The sequence below is a fragment of the Equus asinus genome, chromosome 15 (assembly GCF_041296235.1).
Source record: "Equus asinus isolate D_3611 breed Donkey chromosome 15, EquAss-T2T_v2, whole genome shotgun sequence".
NCBI lineage: Eukaryota > Metazoa > Chordata > Mammalia > Perissodactyla > Equidae > Equus > Equus asinus.
In genome coordinates this window covers 18,205,580-18,222,486 of record NC_091804.1, presented here as the reverse complement: position 1 = coordinate 18,222,486, position 16,907 = coordinate 18,205,580, and positions in this window count along the sequence as shown.

The window sequence follows — 16,907 nt, the reverse complement described above, 5'->3', positions numbered from 1 at the left end:
GACCCTTTCCTCATTGCGAGGTCTCAAGCCACAGTTTAGGTTGGAGCTGCCAGGAGAATTGAGGCTCAGAATTGCATCTGAGATTCGAGTTTTGATTTGTACTAAACTGGACTTAGCTTTTCAACAGCTAAACGAGTCAGTATCAAAATGAGACTGTTCTTGTTGCTGAAGGTGGTTGATCTGCCTGAGATGTTTTCTAGGTATAAAGACCAAGGAATTTTAAAGGAAAATGGATAAATGAAGCTGTTTCCTGTTTGGATCTCAACAAGCTCAGCATATTTAATATTGAATGAATGAATGGATTCAGGATTGGTGATAAAGGATTCCTGTCATTGTGCACTCCAAATCCCAGAGAGCTGCTAGTTTCTTGGATTCCTGAAATCCTTGTGATCAGATCTGCCCTTCATTCATTCATTCAACTTTTAGTTGGCTTCTTACTTTGTGCCTAGCATTGAGATAGGCCCTAGGGGTCCTGAATGAGTGAGCCAGACACCTGACATCCAGGAGCTCGCCTGAAAGATGGCTCAGGCCTGGGTTGGAAGAGAAGAGGGGGTCTCAGTTCAAGATGGCGGCACTGTCTCTCAAAGGTTGGGCTTCCTGACACCCTACTCTGGGCCTAGTTTGCTCATTCACTTATTCAAGAAATATATATGGAGCATCTACCTACTTTTAGGGTAATCTGCTGGCATCTTTCTTAGAGGGGCACCCCTGATGGGTAGAGCTTCCAGTATGACAAGTCTATTTCTCATTCTCAGAAATTCAGATAGCAAAGAGGTTGTGTGGGTTAAATGTTTTGGAATCTGTATTTTCTGACTTTCCCAGTCTTGCTCCCTGGTGCTCTGTTGAATTCAGACCAGAACTAAATGTAGAAAACAGGACAAATTCAATTTGCTGGTCAGAGCATGGAGAGCTCTTACCCACAGGGAAATGAGGAAGGGTCCATGGCAGTTACGGTGTTCCTGCCTCCCATCCAAACCTTGGGGAATAGGGTTGCCAGATAGAGTTGGAATATTTGGACATCATTACTCCAAAATATTATTCATTGTTTATCTGAAATTCAAAGTTAACTGGTCATCCTGTATTTTAATTTGTAAATCTGGCAGCCCTACCTGGGATGGGATCTCTCTGGCCCAAGAAAGACCATGAGACACTTCTCTCAGGTTTTCAAGAGGCTCTTCCTTCACCAATCTTTCCTCACCCCAGCAGGCTGGACCCAGCTGGATCCTGCTGTTGAGTTTCTGCAGCTAGTCTCATGGAGAGGTGGGAGGGTAGAGGGCCCAGTATGAAGACCTCAGACTGGGGACCAAGAGCCGTGGGTTCTAGACTGTAGTCTGCTACCAACAGGTTCAGTGACCTGGCACAGGACAATTTGCCCTCTCTGGGCCTGATTTCCCTACTTAGAAAATGAGAGGCTGGGGGTTCTATGGGCCATTCAACATCACGGGTTTAGCTTCAGATTGCAAGCAGGACAGGAGCCTCTGGTCATTTGGCCATTCTGTACCCAGTCAGGGTCATGTGTGTGTGTGTGTGTTGAGGGATGAATGAGAGATCCCAAACTGCCCTAAATAATGCAAGAAACAGCTTAAGTACTAACTACCATGCTTTTTCCATTTTGTAGTGTGGAAACAACTTCTGTAATGACAGTGACAGCAGGTGGATGAGGAATAGTTCAAGGCCCTACCCCATTTCTGTCTCAGTCTACCTCTCTCAGAATGACCTGGCCCCATCCCTCCTCACTCCCTGGAGACAGCAAAAGTTCTTTCCTCTGTTCCTTGAATACAGCAGGCTGGCACAAGGGAACAAAGACACAACGGGAGGCCATTGAGTTGAACTTGAATAGGCCCAGCCACGGCCGGATTCTCCCTGAGCTGTTGGAGGCTCAGGTCACCCCATTTGAGAGGCTGCTCTGCACAGCCCTAGCTATTCAGTCAGTCAGTCTTGTTCTGAAACATAAGACAAGGGGGAGGGGCAGATCTGTACAGAATCTGAGGGGAAGCCAGAAAAATGACTGGAGTAAGAGGAGAGAAAAGTGCATCCCCTCAAATGCTTCTTTTGTCTCTCACTCTAGGGTCATGAGCATTTGGCAGGGCAGAGAGAGAACTAACTGAGAGGGGGCAGACAAAGCTCACTCCAGGGCTGGAAAACAAAGCAGCACATCCTCAGAGCTGCCTGGAAGGACACAGCGACGGCATCAGGAGGGTGAGGACGTCTGTTGCCAGAAGTAGAACACTATTGGCTCTTGGTTTTAGGAGAGGAACTGGTATGTGTCATGGACACTGTTCTTGTGCTGCCCAAGTCCCTGGAGGTCCCTTTTGCCCTGCTCTCCATGTGCATCCCCTAGGTGCTGTGTGCTTTGCTGTGAATGCTGGCACCTGTGCCTTTTGGAAGATTGTCTTGGGTGGTAGATCTGCCTTGCCCAAAATAGAGCTAGGGGGCCCTGGGAGTTCTGTGCTCTTCCCCAAACTCCTCCCTACCTAGCCAAGGACAGGTCCCCAAGGTGGACAAAGTCTGAGGTGAAATATATGCTTCAGAGCTGCCCATGGGATCAGGCTGATCCTGGGGTCCCACTTGAAATGATCCCCCTACTTGGCTTCTTCCCCTTCAGTTTCCTGCTTCCCCCACTCTCTTGCTGGTTTCTCCTTAATTAATCATCTAACTCATTAAGGAACTTCTTATTTTTTAATTGACCATTTAACCTGAACTCTGCTCTCAGGGTCAGATTCTGATCTGATTATAATAGTGGGGCAACTCGGTATTGAACCCCAGGAGGACATTCTGGTTAACACTCCAGGTTCTCAGGAAGGAAGAGCATCAGGAGAACATCAGCTTCAACTAGCGCTGACCCAGAAGCAGAATTATTCTGTAGAAAGGACCCCAGAGCTCTCACGGAGAGAGAGGCTGGATGCCAGGAGCAGGGCCTCCTAGAGGTCCGGCATCACAGTCTCCCGGGTTTGTGTCTTCACTTTGGGATCTTTGAAGTGATTTATACAGGAGACTCTTAACTTACTGGTTAAGAGCATGTGTTTTAGACTCAGACAGATCCGGGCTCCTGTCCCACTTCTGACCCTCACTAACAGCATGACCTGGGGCAACTTACTTAACCTCTCTGAGCCTTAGTTTCTTCATCTACAAAATGGGACTGATAGTGGTTCATACCTCAGAGGGTAGTTGAAGGGTTAAATGAGCTAATGTATGTGCCTGCCTGCTGGCAGTGAGTGTGCTGGTTCTGGTCCCTGAATCTCAGTGTTAATATAAAATAGAAGCGCACACCCTGTTCTGCCAGGATGTCGTTCCAAGGTGGGACATGCCAACCGCTAAATAATGCAGCCAGCCCATGATTTTTGCAAGAGTTGTTATGGCAACCATATTTTTAAAAGTCACTAAAAGTTGGCAAAGAACATGAAATTGGGACTAGGTGACAACAAAAAGTGATGAGGAGGACATAAATAAACCTGGAGAGAAAGGAGAGGAAGGAACTAAGAATATGAGAAGCAGGTAGGGAGACACATGCTAAGTCAGGGCAGGAAAATTGTATGTGTCCAAGTCGGGATTGGGAATCTGTCCCTGGTCTGGATAGCATGAAGGGTTGAACTTGGAATGGGCTTGGTTATATGGTCTGAAGTGCACCGCCCCCCCCCCCCCCCATCAGGGCTGCCTGAGCCATTCTGTTCTTTGTTGGGCACCCCCTGGAAGGAGAGGAGGGACCATCTCCATCTACTGTCCCAAGCGATCAGACCAAAGGGTCCTGGCTTGAGCTTTTTAGTCCTGTGGTCTTCCTCCCTTTTGCTTCTGTCCCGCCTGCCTGCATCTCCACTGGGAGCTCCCTGGTGGGAGACATGCCCTCCCTGTCTTCTCTCCATTAGTTCCCCGTAACTCCTGACATCAGAGAAGTATCAGGGGTCCTCCACCCCGCCAGGAATGGGAGAAAGTCAGAGTCATGGTCTCACTCACAGCTGGGTAGTTGGAATAGCATCGTGGGAGCCATGATGCTTTGGTTACTGCCAGGTGGACACTTCGTGGAGGACTTAAGAGAAACTCCCCTTCCAGGAGGCCATGAGAGGCCAAGACTGGGTGTGATAGAGTTGAAGCTGTCACAGCTGCAGGAGAAATGAAGGGCCTGACATGAGAGGTAGAAGTTGCTTGTGCTGTTTGTATTCTCTGCGGTGCTCTGTGCTCAGAGAGTAATGCTATGGATGGAATTTTTTGAACTCACATGCCAGCTGGATTCTGGTTGGGTTTGATGTATGGGAGGCACCTGAGACTGGAGGGCAGCAGGAGAGAGAGTTCAGAGAATACTATCCCTGCCCCCTGCTTTGACAGTTGCTTCTTCCCTCTAGGAGCGGCCCCTCCATGGTGTCTCCTGTGTCACTATTTCCTTCCTTTGCTCTCCAGTCCTAAGGGCCATAAAGCTGCCCACTGCTGTTAGTCCCTGGGAGTCCAGGCACCTCTCGTTGCTACCTTAGCCCCACCCACACCTCTGTAAATAACTCCTTCATAAAGTCTTCTCATTTGAACCAGCTGAGTTGAATTCATTTCCTACTAAGACCCTGACTGGCACAGGGGGAAAGAGCAAAGGCACCAAGGATGCTAATTTGGTAGGATTAGTTTTTTTCTTTTGCTGGGAAAGATTCGCCCTGAGCTAACATCTGTTGCCAATCTTCCTCTCTCTTTTTTCCCCCTCCCCAAAGCCCCACTACATAGCTCTATATTCTAGTTGTGAGTCCTTCCAGTTCCTCCATGTGAGTCACCACCACAGCATGGCTACTGACAGACGAGTGGTGTGGTTCTGTTCCTGGGAAGCAAATCTGGGCCGCCAAAGTGGAGCATGTTGAACTTAACCACTAGATCACTGGGGCTGGCCTGGGACTGGTTTTTTGAGGCAGCAGGGGTACAGGTTAGAGAGGAGAAGGAGGTGGAATAAACCTGGGAGATATGGGGGCAGGACCCAGGGATCAAGACCAATAGTAGAGCTGGGTCATGTGTGACTAAATTACAGGTCATTGTTACTAGTCTGTGCTGGTGCTGAAACCTGGGAGACATCCTCTGGTGAGGGGAGGAGGCAGGGGTCTTTGGGCAGTAGAGATATTCACACTGGGGGCAAAGTTGCATCTTCACTCCAGGGAATCTTTCTGATCCAGCAAGGCTCAGTCCCAATGGGGTGGAGTGTTCAGAGCTGGGCATGAGACCAGAACCAGCCAATAAGCTGAGAGTCATGAGAGAGAGCCAGTTCCACCAGAGACACTGGAGTAGGTAATATGGATGAAGGCAGGGAAGCTGAGGGTTACTCTCACGGTCTTAGAGGAAACTGAGGAAGGATGAGACCAGGGGTAGGCAGGAATGGGCACAAAACAGCTGGTGATAAATGTATGGTGGCAGAATCACAGATTACAAGCTATGCAGCTTTGGCTGGCTCATTAGTGCTGGTAGGGGAAGGAAAGGATTATTATGATAAAGACACTTAAAAGCAGTGTCTCTGGCACAGGAAGGGCCATTGCAGAATATGCTTAGGAAGTCAGTTGCTGGCATGTTATGCACAGTAGAGGAATTCTGTTGTAATACATGATATTTGACTGGACTTGGGTAGAGTCATCCATGGGCCAGCCTCCCAGACTCCGGGCCTCATGTCAGGGGAGTTTCTCTCCAGTCCTTCAGGAAATATCCACCTGGCAGTAGCCAGGGCATCATGGCTCCCACCGCCACCTCTGCTCCCTTTGCTGCTGCTGACCCAGGAATGTCTGGACACCCTACTCCCCACACCTCCTGGATGTTGCTGCCTCTCTCTAGGCATCAGCACAGGGCTGAAGGGGGTCAGGCCACATTTCCTTTTCTGTCTTGTCCCTTTATCCCTTTCAGCGCCTCCACAATAGAGGTGCTAGGAGGTAGGTAGGAGGTGTAAGCCTTCAGTGAAAAAAGTCAAGTGTGTAAAAGTCACTTTTTCCTCTACAACTGAGATTAAATTAGCTCTTGAGCCTTAACTTGCACATTTTGAAGAAAACTTGATTTTGCCAATTCCCATATATATATATATATATGTATGTATCTGGGGCTTTATATTCTATTTCATCGGTCTGTTTTTCTATCCCTTCCCTGAATACCTAACTCTTTTAATTACTCTGGCTTTGTAATAAATATTGCTCTCTGGTAGAATAAGTCCTTTCTTCAAAAAGGAGACTTGGCCTGAATTTTGGGACAAACCTGTTAGGTTTGCTATTGATTTTTGTTTCTGGATCTTGTAGGCAACTACCTTGCCGTAGACTCTTATTAGTTCTATCAGTTTAGTTTTGTTTTTTTAAAATTTTTTATTTTTGCTTCTTCTCCCCAAAGTCCTCCAGTACATAGCTGTATATTTTAGTTGTGGGTCATTGTAACTGCGGCATGTGGGACGCTGCCTCAGCATGGCCTGATGAGCGGTGCTAGGTTCGAGCCCAGGATCCGAACTAGCGAATCCCTGGGCCACTGAAGCAGAGTGTGCTAACTTAACCACTTGGCCACGGGGCTGGCCCCAGTTCTATTAGTTTTTACTAGATTCTTTTGGACTTTCTGCGTAGATAATCATATTATCTGCAAATAATGACAATGGCATTCTTTTTTAATTCTTATAATGCTTTTTTCTTTGTCTTATTATGCTGACTTCTAGTATAGGTTGAATGGAAGGAACGAGAGCAGACATTGTTCTTGCCTTAAAAGGGAGCCCCAACTTCTCTTAAATTCTCATTGTGGGACCCTCCCTGACTCCCACCTTTTTAGAAACTTCATTGTCTACCCAAGAGATTTGTCTCACCCAGGATCTACCCCTCTCCCCTTCGCAGTACTTTCCCTGTTACTGAGGAGTCCATTTATGAGAATGTCGTGGGGGCTCCGGAAGGGCAGTGACAGGTAGCTTTGGACATTCCAGGTCCCACAGCACAGCCCAGGATGAGCTCTTCCTTCCAGATCTTCTACCCATCTGCATATTTTGCAGGCACACCTCTTCATCCTTCACATTTTCCAGTGAGTGGCTGTTGAATCATGCGGAAAGCATGTGGCTATATTTCTCTCTCTCTCCCTTCCTCCCTCCCTCCTCTTTCTTTCTCTCTCCAAGGACAAATGATAATTGTCAGAGACAGTTAAAACCCAGAAGGAGGCAGAATAACATTTTCCTTCATGCCGCATAATTTTTAAAACCGTGTCCCCTCAATGGAATTAAACTGCACATTTTTATGTGGAAGATCAATGGCTCCCTTCTTTTGTCTCAACCTCCCCCTTCAGACCATGCACCTGGGTCCACTGGGAGTAAGAAATAGCACTTCCTCTTAATAACTACTCCCTTAGGTCTGCAAAGACTGACTTTGAAAAGCTTTGAAATTACCACATAAAGGCTCAATTAAAGTCTTAGCCAAGGGCTACCCTCCTTTCCACACTGGGAGGGGGAGTCTGTGGCTTTCTTCTTCCCATTTCATACCAATACTGTAGAATAGATGAGCTGTAGATTTCAAGTTCAGTTTTGTTTTGTTTTTTAATTGCTCTCCTAGACATGTGGTCCCCAGAAAGCGTGGGTTGTGGTTTGGTTAAATGAGTGCGTTCCCATCTAGACCTCTGTTTCCAAGGGGTTTCGGTTTGGACCAAAGTGGCAGACCTGTGTAGGAGGGAGGAGCGGCAGGGATGCTGCAAGAAATGGCCATTTTGACCAATTCAAACCTTGGACTCTATAGTTTTATTTCACTAGCACCTCAAGTCATGTCTTGTGACAAACAAGGTTTGAACTCGGGAGATTACAGTCAATTCTCGTTATTCACAGTAGTCGCGCTCTATAAAGTCACCAGGAATGCTGAATTAGCAAATATTGAACCTTTGCTCCTAGGGGAATTACAGGTTCCTGTGAGCCTGTAGTCACAACGTTTTTGTCAGCTGATCAATACGTAACCTTGTTTTCAGCGTGTTTCTGTTTAAAGACACCTTATTTAATATGTACAGTTGATTCATTAACACTGAACTCAGAGCCAACGGCACTACACCTCAGGCCTGAATGAAGCTCATCTAATACATGTATTTTCTCTTTCTTCTGGTGCTTGGAGCATTAGACAGCCCTTCAGTTGTCATTTATATTCTTATTTAAAAAAATGCTATTAAGAATTTTATTTGAATTGTGTTACATTTATGGATGCATAAAGGGGAAATTTGACATATTTCTAATTTTGAGTCTTTTCATCCATAACCATGGCACTGTCACATTTTTTATGTCCTTCAATAACATTTTATAATTTCTTTCATTCAGTTCTTATACATCTTTTGTGAAGTTTATATCTCTGTATTTCTATTTTTTGAGTATTTTCCTGTAAGATTTTATATTTGGTTATTGCTGATGCACAGAATTATTTTGTTTTCACAAACTAACTTTTATTTATTTTTTCAATTATTTTATTGAAGTCATAATGGTTTATAACACTATGTAATTTCAGGCGTACATTATTATTTATCAGTTTCTGTATAGATTGCATTGTGCTCACCACCAATGGTCTAAGTTTTATTTGTCTCCATATATTTGTGCCCCTTTACCTCTTTTGCCCACCCTCCAACCCCCTTCTCCTCTGGTAACCACTAGTCTGTTCTTTTTATCCATGTGTTTGCTTATCTTTTATATATGAGTGAAATCATGTGGCGTTTGTCTTTCTCTGTCTGGCTAATTTCACTTAACATCATACCCTCAATCCATCCATGTTGTTGCAAATAGGACGATTTTGTCTTTTTTATGGCCGAGGAGTATTTCACTATATATGTATATACACTACATCTTCTTTATCCATTCATCAGTTGATGGGCACTTGGGTTGCTTCCACATCTTGGCTGTTGTGAATAACGCTGCAATGAACATTGGGGTGAATAAATCTCTTTGAATTGTTGATTTCAAGTTCTTCGGATAAATACCCAGTAGTGGGATATCTGGATCGTATAGTGTTCCTATTTTTAATTTTTTGAGAAATCTCCATATTGTTTTCCATAGTAGCTGCACCAGTTTCACTCCCACAAACAATGTATGAACGTTCCCTTTTCTCCTCATCCTTTCCAACATTTGTTATTTTTTGTTTTCGTAATTATAGCCATTCTGACAGTTGTAAGGTGATATCTCATTGTAGTTTTCACTTGCATTCCCTAATAATTAGTGATGTTGAATATCTTTTCATGTGCCTGTTGGCTATCTGTATATCTTTTTTGGAAAAATGTTTGTTCATATCCTCTGCCCATTTTTTGATTGACTTGTTCGTTTTTTTGTTGCTGAGTTGTATGAGTTCTTTATATATTTTGGAAATTAAACCCTTGTCAGGTATATGATTTGCAAATATCTTCTCTCAGTTGTTAAGGTTTTCTTTTTATTTTGTTCATGATTTCCTTTGCCTTGCAGAAACATTTCAGTCTGGTGTAGTCCCATTTGTTTATTATTTCTCTTGTTTCCCATGCCTGAGTAGACATGGCATTTGAAAAGATGCTGCTAAGACCAATGTCAAAGAGTGTACTGCCTATATTTTCTTCTAGGAGTTTTATGGCTTCAGGTCTTACCTTCAAGTCTTTAATCCATTTTGAACTAATTTTTGTGTATGGTATAAGACAATGGTCTACTTTCATTCTTTTGTGAGTGGCTGTCCAGTTTTCCCAATACAATTTATTACAGAGACTTTCCTTTCTCCATTGTATGTTCTTGGCTCCCTTGTCTAGCTGTCCATAGATGTGTGATCTTATTTCTGGGCTTTCAATTCTGTTCTGTTGATCTGTGTGTCTGTTTTTATACCAGTAACATGCTGTTTTGATTACTATAGCTTTGTAGTATATTTTGAAGTCGGGGATTGTGATGCCTCCAGCTTTGTTCTTTTTTTTTCAGGCTTTCTTTGGCTATTTGGGGTCTTTTTTTGTTCCATGAAAATTTTAGGATTCTTTGTTTTATTTTCAGGAAGACTGTCATTGGGATTCTGATTGAGATTGCATTGAATCTGTAGATTGCTTTAGGTAATATGGACATTTTAACGATGTTTTTTCTTCCAATCCATGAGCATGGAGTATGTTTCCATTTCTTTATGACTTCTTCGATTTCTTTCAATAATGTCGTATGGTTTTCATTGTATAGGTATTTCACTTCCTTGGTTAAATTTATTCCTAGATATTTTATTCTTTTTGTTGTGATTGTAAATGGGATTGTATTCTTGAGTTCTCTTTCTGCTAGTTTGTTATTAGTGTATAGACATGCAACTGATTTTTGTAAGTTGATTTTGTACCCTGCAACTTTGCTATAGTTGTTGATTATTTCTAACAGTTTTCTGGTGGATTCTTTAGGATTTTCTATATATAGAATCATGTCAGCTGCAAACAGTGAGAGTTTCACTTCTTCCTTTCCAATTTGGATCCCTTTTATTTCTTTTTCTTGTCTAACTGTTCTGGTCAAAACCTCCAGTACTATGTTGAATAGGAGTGGTGAGAGTGGGAACCTTGTCTTGTTCCTGTTCTCAGAGGGATAGCTTTCAGTTGTTCACCATTAAGCATGATGTTGGCTGTGAGTTTGTCATACATGGCCCTTATTATGTTGAGGTACTTTCCTTCTATACCTATTTTATTGAGAATTTTTATCATAAATGGATGTTGGATCTTGTCAAATGCTTTCTCTATATCTATTGAGATGATCATGTGATTTTTATTCCTCATTTTTTTAATGTGGTGTACCACATTGATTTGTGGATTGATTTTCTTGTGTCCCTGGTATAAATCTCACTTGATCGTGATGTATGATCTTTTTAATGTATTGCTGTGTTCGATTTGCCAATATTTTGTTGAGGATTTTTGCATCTATGTTCATCAGTGATATAGGCTTGTAATTTTTCTTCTTTGTGTTGTCCTTGCCTGGTTTCAGTATCAGAGTAATGTTGGCCTCATAGAATGTGTTAGGAATTGTTCTGTCTTCTTCAATTTTTTGGAATAGTTTGAGAAGGATAGGTATTAAATCTTTGAATATTTGGTAGAATTCTCCAGAGAAGCCATTTGGTCCTGGACTTTGGTGTTTTGGGAGATTTTTGATTACTGTTTCAATCTTTTTACTTGTGATTGGTCTGTTCAGATTCTCTATATCTTCTTAATTCAGTTTTGGGAGGTTGTATGAGTCTAAGAATTTATCCATTTCTTCTAGGTTATCAATTTGTTGGCATATAGTTTTTCATAGTATTCTCTTATAATCCTTTGTATCCCTGTGGTATCTGTTATAATTTCTCCTCTTTCATTTCTAATTTTATTTATTTGGGCCTTCTCTCTTTTTTTCTTAGTGAGTCTGGCTAAGGGTTTGTCAATTTTGTTTATCTTCTTAAAGAACCAGCTCTTAGTTTCACTGATCCTTTCTACTGTTTTTTAAGTCTCTATTTCATTTATTTCTGCTCTAATTTTTATTATTTCTCTCCTTCAGCTGACTTTGGGCTTTGTTTATTCTTCTTTTTCTAGTTCTTTTAGGTGTAGTTTAAGATTACTTATTTGAGACTTTTCTTGTTTGTCGAGGTGGGCCTGCATTGCTATGAATTTCCCTCTTAGAACTGCTTTTGCTGCATCTTTTGAGTTGGTACATTGTATTTTCATTTTCCTTTGTCTCCAGGTATTTTTTTTATTTCTCCTTGAATTTCTTCATTTATCCAATGTTTGTTCAGTAACACATTGTTTAGTCTCTACATATTTGTGACTTTCCCAGCTTTTTTCTTGTAGTTGATTTCTAGTTTCTTAGCACTGTGGTCAGAAAAGATGCTTGTTATGATTTCAATCTTAAATTTCTCAAGGGTTGCCTTGTTTCCCAACATATGGTTGATTTTTGAGAATGTTCCATGTGCACTTCTGAAGAATGTGTATTCTGCTGTTTTGGATGGAATGTTCTATATATATCTATTAAGTCCATCTGATCTAATATTTCATTTAAATCCACTATTTCCTCATTGACTTTCTATCTGGATGATCTATCCATTGATGTAAGCGGGGTGTTGAGGTCCCCTACTATTATTGTGTTGCTGTTAATTTCTCCCTTTAGGTCTGTTAATAGTTGCTCTATATACTTTGATTCTCCTGTGTTAGGTGCATATATATTTATAAGTGTTATATCCTCTTGGTGGAATGTCCCTTTTATCATTATATACTGCCTCTCTTTGTGTCTCATTGCCTTTTTTATCTTGAAGTCTGCTTTGTCTGATATAAGTATGGCAACACCTGCATTCTTCTTTTTGTCATTTGCTAGAGTATCATCTTCCATCTCTTCACTCTGAGCCTATGTTTGTCTTTAGAGCCGAGATGTGTTTCATGGAGGCAGCATATTGTAGCATCTTTTTTTTAAGCTATGAAGCTACTCTGTGTCTTTTGATTGGAGAATTCAATCCATTTACATTTAGAGTGATTATTGATCTAGTAGGGCTTAATACTGCCATTTTATTTCTTGTTTTCTGGTTGTTGTATATTTCCATTGTTTCTCTTCCCTTGTATTTCTGACTGCCATTTCATTTGCTGGTTTTCTGTGGAGGTTTTCTCAGTTTTCTCTTCATTTATGAATTGTGGCTCTGCTCTGAGGTTTTTTTTTAGGGGTTACCAGGAGATATGTATAAAAGATCGTGTAGGTGAAATAGTCCATTTTCTGATAGCCTCTTATCTCCATTAACCTAAGCAGGTTCCATCTCTTTCTTCTTCCCCCTCTGAGTTATTATTGCCACAAATTATTCTGTTTTGTGTTGTGAGTTTGTGACCAAATTGAAGTGTTTATAGTTATTTTTGATGCTTTCTTTCCCTTTATCTTTTATGCTATAATTAAGTGTTTGCTAACCTGTGCTGATAGATAGCTGCAGTTTTCTGATTTTGCTGTCTATTTATCTCCTTGCTCAAAGCTTTGTAAACCTCTGCCTTTTTGTTTCAGGTATGAGGACTTCCTTCCTCATTTCTTGTAAGGGAGGTCTAGTGGTGATGAACTCCCTCAGCTTTTGTTTATCTGGGAAAGCTTTTATTTCTCCATCATACCTGAAGGATAATTTTGCTGGATAGGGCATTTTTGGCTGAAAGTTTTTCTCTTCTGAATATTTTGAATATATCATTCCATTCTCTCCTAGCCTGTAAGGTTTCTGATGAGAAATCCACTGAAAGCCTGATTGGGATTCCTTTGTAGATTATTTTCCTCTACCGTGCCGCCCTTAATATTTTTTCTTTGTCATTGACTTTTGCCAGTTTCACTATTATTTACCTTGGGTAAGGTCTTTTTGCATTGGGTAAGGTCTTTTTGCATTGACATAATTAGGAGTTCTATTGACTTCATGTACTTGTAAGTCCAGTTACTTCCTCAGGTTGGGAAGTTCTCAGCTATCATTTCTTTGAACAAGCTCTCTGCTCCTTTCTCCCTCTCTGCTCCCTCTGGAATACCTATAACCCTTATGTTGCTTTTCCTAATTGAGTCAAATGTTTCTCAAAGAATTCATTTATTTAAAAAAAATCTTAGGTCTCTCTTTTCCTCCACTCAAAGCATTTCTATGTTTCTATCCTCTAAATCACTAATTCTGTCCTCCATAACACCAGTTCTATTTTTTGTGGATTCTAGATTATTTTTTATGTCATTAATTGCATTCTTCATATCCAGAATTTCTATTTGGTTTTTTTCCCCCAGAGTTTCAATTTATTTGGTGAAGTATTCCTTATCCTCATTAATTTTATTTCTGAGCTTATTGAACTGTCTTTCTGAGTTTTCTTGTAACTCATTGAGTTTCTTTATGACAACTATTTTTAATTCTCTGTCATTTAGATTGTAAATTTCTGTGACTTCAAGCTTGGTTTCTTGAGACTTGTCAGTTTCCTTCTGCTCTGAAGTGTTACTGTAGTTTTTAATGGTGTTTGATAAACTGAACCTTTGCTGGCTCATTTGTGGTAGTATGAGGTCACAGATTCCACCTGCCACCACTGGGGGGAAAGAGAGGCTGTATTTCTTTTCTTTTCTTTTCTTTTTTTTTAAAGATTTTATTTTTTTCCTTTTTCTCCCCAAAGCCCCCTGGTATATAGTTGTATATTCTCAGTTGTGGGTCCCTCTAGTTGTGGCATGTGGGATGCCACCTCAGTGTGGCTCGATGAGCAGTGCCATGTCCATGCCCAGGATTCGAACCGATGAAACACTGGGCTGCCTGCAGCGGAACGTGTGAACTTAACCACTCGGCCATGGGGCTGGCCCAGAGGCTGTATTTCTGATTCTGCTCCATCTGCTGGAAGTTGTGAGGTACTGCTGCTTTGCATTTGTGTGGGCTGGCCACAGCCCTTGGCAGGTTGCTCTTGTTGAGGTGGGGGCCTTTGTGCCTCTGTGCTCAGTGGGCAGGTTGTGCAGGTGTTGGCTGTCAGTGTGCTTGCTTGTGGTTTGGCTGAGCTGCTGTACTTGGTGGGTGAGGCACTTTCGCAGGGGCCAAGCTGTGGCCACTTGATGGGGAGTGTTCCCATTGGCAGAGCCATTCACGCATGGTGGATGCTCCCACAGGCTGGGCTAACCCTCTAAAGGCATTCATGTACACGCCAGCCTGCCCCTGCCTCCTGTTACAGTTGTACAACTGTTGTGCTTTGTGGGTGAGCTCCTTTCTGGGGGCTAAGCTGCAACCACTCAGTGGCACAGTGGCAGCATTCCCAGTGGCAGGGCTGCTGCAGCATGGTGGGCTCGTCCACAGGCTAGGATAGCATTTGTGTGCAGGCTACACTGTCCCTGCATCCTCTCAGAGTCACACCAGCCACTGTGTGAGGTTTTGCGACCTGGCTTGCTACTGCCAGGGATGGGGAGGGGTGTGCTAACCTATCTTCACTGCTTCCCAGGGATTCAGTCTATCCACCTTCAGATGCATAGCTGCATGAGTCTCTCCGGCATTGTGTTGTGCTATGCAGGTATCCTCTGTTGGTCAATGAATGTCTGTTTAGTTGTAATTCAGAAGGGGAGAGATAAAGGGAACAGCTCACTCTGCCATGTTGCTGATGTCACTCTTCTCAGTTGTCATTTAAACAGTGAAATTGGTACCTGGGTATATTAGTTTCTTATTGCTGCTGTAACAAATAGACATAAACCTAGTGGCTTAAAATAATACAAATTTATTCTCCTGCAATTCTGGAGATCAGAAGTCCAAAATGAATTCATGAGGCTAAAATCATGCTGTTGATAGTGTTGTGTTTTTTCTGGAGACTCCATGGGAGAATTTGTTTTGTTACCTTCTTCAGCTTTTAGAAGGTGTCTGCATTCCTTGGCTTGTGACTCCTTCCTTCATCTTCAAAGCACATCATCTAAGATCTGCTTTTGTCATCACATCACATTTTCCTGATTTTGTCTTTCTTGTCTTCCTCTTTATAAAGATCCTTGTGATTACATTGGGCTCACTCCAGATAATGCAGGATTATCTCCTCATCTCAAGGTGCTTAACTTAATCACACAAGCAAAGTTCCTTTTGCCATAAGATGACATATTGACTGGTCCTTGAGATTAGGATGTGGACATACTTGGAGGGTCCTTATTCAGTCTACCACACCCAGGAATAGAAGGCTCACTCAGAGCCACTTCAGTGAGTTTGTAAACCCAACATTAAGAGATGTTTTTCAGCTAAAATCCTGCTTGAAGCAAGAAGTCAGGCTCAGGTGGAGTAATCTGAGAACTAGAAGCATCAGCATCTTGTGTTTTTATTATGCTATAGTAAGAATAACCTTGGAGCAAAAACTGGGTTGCCCCTTCATTAAATGATGGTCAGACATCTGGAAGGCAGTGGTCTAATTATAACACAAAAGTACTGTTGTGAAACAGTGTGGCTCTGGATGGTGACACTTTTGTGGGACAGCTATGGACCTCCCAATTTTCTGCTTCTTTCCGTTGATGCTCCCACAACTCTCTGTGGTTGGTGATGATAATAATGAGGAGGAGGAAGAGAACTAATTCCCAGAGTTTATCTATAGCAACCTCTACATAATAGAATGACAATTTGCTGAAATAAAATTAAAAAAAACAGGACTTCAGCATACTATCTGGGTGAGTAAGCCAAACCTTGGTTGAAGCTGATGTAGCTCAAACAACTTGAATGGCGAGGAACTCATCCAAGTGTTTGCTGTTCAATCCATATCCCCTTCAGGGGCCCAGACCTTTAATAATCTTACCTCTCTAGGTTCAGTCAAATAATGAATAAAATCTTTAGATTGATGCAAATCCTTTAATCAATATTCTTTCAACTGGCTATGAATCTACTTAATCAAAATATCATCGATTTATATTTCTCCATCTTCCCACAAGGTTTCCTCGAGAGAAGGTATCAAAAGTTTAACTGAATCTAGAAAATATAGAGCCTTGACACTCATGAAGGACTCATCCTAGAACTCAGGCCTTTGGGAATCCCCAGTTATATGACCAGCACTACAGCTTATAATTTCTTTCATAAAATGTAATTTTTTTTCCACAGGCTGAAGCATTTGCTGAAAGAGTTATGAGTCACTCCTTCTTGTTTCTGTATAAAGCTTATATTCAATTCACTTTGCCATAGATTGGAATAAGCAAATATGTCATTACATTCTTTACATTTATCTGAACTTCTAGTCTCTGGCTAAGAACTTCTATTCTCTGGCTAAGAACTATCATATTCTGGGAGGATCTTTAACTTCTCACCTAATAACATCTTCATTTCTTTCTTCACTTTCAATACTAGCACCAGCTTCTATCACCAGAAAGCCATTGGCTTTCTTTTAGGGGGCATTTTTTTTTTATACTAAGAAATATGGTCTTTTATCATTTCATGAGAGTAACTGCATATACAACATTGAGTAAAGGACAAGAAAGCCCCATTAAAATGAGACTGCCATACTGTTGGCCAGGCCTAATCATTGGTGTACAAGATGGAAACTTGCCTCTCCCAGAGTAACAATTCATCACATTGTGAATCTTTGTG